Source organism: Arachis duranensis, chromosome 6 (genome assembly GCF_000817695.3).
Source record: "Arachis duranensis cultivar V14167 chromosome 6, aradu.V14167.gnm2.J7QH, whole genome shotgun sequence".
Lineage (NCBI taxonomy): Eukaryota > Viridiplantae > Streptophyta > Magnoliopsida > Fabales > Fabaceae > Arachis > Arachis duranensis.
Window position 1 is genome coordinate 33,319,772 of NC_029777.3, and position 2,888 is coordinate 33,322,659.

The following is a 2,888-nucleotide window of genomic DNA, read 5'->3' on the forward strand; positions in this document are numbered from 1 at the left end:
CATGCTCTAGGTGGAGACTCGATACTCTGCTGACCCTATGTCGTAAGTGTGGCCGGACACTGTGAAAGTTCCGGATGAGCTCTTCCAAGTGAGTATGAATTATGAATTATGTTGAGTATAACTCGAGTTGAGGATGCACGACAGAGGGTGATGAGCGGATAATTTATACGCTTTTTGGCATTGTTTTTAGTATGTTTTTAGTATGTTTTAGTTAGTTTTTATTATATTTTATTAGTTTTTATTTAAAATTCACTTTTCTGGACTTTACTATGAGTTTGTGTGTTTTTCTATGATTTCAGGTATTTTCTGGCTGAAATTGAGGGACCTGAGCAAAAATCTTATTCAGAGGCTAAAAAGGACTGCAGATGCTGTTGGATTCTGACCTCCCTGCACTCGAAGTGGATTTTCTGGAGCTGCAGAAGCCCAATTTGCACGCTCTCAATTGCGTTGAAAAGTAGACATCCTGGGCTTTCCAGAAATGTATAATGGTTCATACTTTGCCCGAGATTTGATGGCCCAAACCGGTGTTCTAAATCAGCTCAAGAATTCTGGCGTTTAACGCCGGAACTGGCACAAGAATGGGATTTAAATGCCTAAACTGGCACAAAAGCTGGCGTTTAACTCCAAGAAAAGTCTCTACAAATGAAAGCTTCAATGCTCAGCCCAAGCACACACCAAGTGGGCCCGGAAGTGGATTTTTATGTCATTTACTCATCTTTGTAAATCCTAAGTTACTAGTTTTCTACAAATAGGACCTTTTCCTATTGTATTAGACATCTTTTGATCACTTTAGATCTTAGGATCATCTTTGGACATCTAGTTCTTAGATTATGGGAGGCTGGCCATTCGGCCATGCCTAGACCTTGTTCTTATGTATTTTCAACAGTGGAGTTTCTACACACCATAGATTAAGGTGTGGAGCTCTGCTGTACCTCGAGTATTAATGCAATTACTATTGTTCTTCTATTCAATTCAGCTTATTCTTGTTCCAAGATATTCATTCGCATTCAAGAACTTGATGAATGTGATGATTATGTGACGCTCATCATCATTCTCACTTATGAACGCATGCCTGACAACCACTTCCGTTCTACAAGCAAACAAGGCTTGAATGTTTATCTCTTGGATTCCTTAATCAGAATCTTCGTCGTATAAGCTAGAATTGATGGCGGCATTCTTGAGAATCTGGAAGGTCTAAATCTTGTCTGTGGTATTATGAGTAGGATTCAATGATTGAATGACTATGACGAGCTTCAAACTTGTGATTGTGGGGCAGTGACAGATGCAAAAGAATCACTGGATTCTATTCCGATATGATCGAGAACCGACAGATGAATAGCCGTGCTGTGACAGAGCGCGTTGAACATTTTCACTGAGAGGACGGGACTGTAGCCATTGACAACGGTGATGCCCAACATACAGTTTGGCATGGAAAGGAGTAAGAATGATTGGATGAAGACAGTAGAAAAGAGAGAGACGGAAGGGACAAAGGATCTCCATACGCTTATCTGAAACTTTCACCAATGAATTACATAAGTATCTCTATCTTTACTTCATATTTTATTATTCCTCCATAACCATTTGAATTCGCCTGACTGAGATTTACAGGATGACCATAGCTTGCTTCATACCAACGATCTCCGTGGGATTGACCCTTACTCGTGTAAGGTTTATTACTTGGACGACCCAGTGCACTTGCTGGTTAGTTGTGCGAAGTTGTGATAAAGAGTTGAGATTGCAATTGAGCGTACCATGTTGATGGTGCCATTGATGATCACAATTTCGTGCACCAAGTTTTTGGCGCCGTTGCGGGGGATTGTTTGAGTTTGGACAACTGATGATTCATCTTGTTGCTTAGATTAGGTATTTCTCTTCAGAATTTTTAAGAATGAATTCTAGAGTTTCAAGGTGATGTTCTTATCATCACCAAAGCTGATTGATTTTCATCAATTTAGCTCTTGAATGTAATGTCCTGCTAAAGCTTGGCTAGCCATGTCTAATCTTTTTAGACTAAAGCTTTAGACTAACATTGCATGATTCTTGGAATTCTTATTAAAAATTTTGAATCTCTTTATTTTCTTTCTCCACATAATTTTCAAAAAATCCAAAAAAAATACCAAGTCATAAAAATAAAAAATATTTTATGTTTCTTGTTTGAGTTTAGTGTCTATATTTAAGTTTGGTGTCAATTGCATGTTTCTGTTCTTCTTGCATTTTTTCTCGAATTCATTCATGTGTCTTCATTGATCTTCAAGTTGTTCTTGATGATTTACTATACCCATGAGACTAAGATAACAGCAAGATCCTAATAAGAGAAAAGGAAAAGAATAATGGAAGTAAAAAAATAAAAGACAAAGAATAAGCTATAAGGCTAGGCACCAATGGTTTACCTTAAGACATGTGTCTGTGGTGCTCTTGTGTGGGGGATCTACTTGGATGAATAAGCTCTTAGGGGTGCTTTATCACTTGGTAACTTGGGTTAACCCGGGATTATCAGCTGAAAATCCACTATCAAGAGTAACCCTCACTACAGAACACTTAGTAACCCAAAGAGGTGCTGGACACCAAGGTCCCAAGGAAGAAAATAAATGAACTAGATGCCTGTGGTGTGTATGTATGGGGGAGAGACTTGAGGGAGTAAGTCCTAAGGAGTGTTTCAATACCTAGCACCTTGAACCAACTGGTTCGGGAGTGTTGGCTAAAAGCTTATCTTAAAGAGTTGCCCCCTTACAGAGCACTTAGCCTGAAGAACATAAACAATCCTTGAAATAACAATAAAAGGATCAATAAATAAAGGTCTCATGGGATATAACAAAGTGAGTATTTTAGGAGATGATAAAGGTCTGAAAGCCAGCAGTGGAATGAACCTAAGTTGCTATGCATGAAAC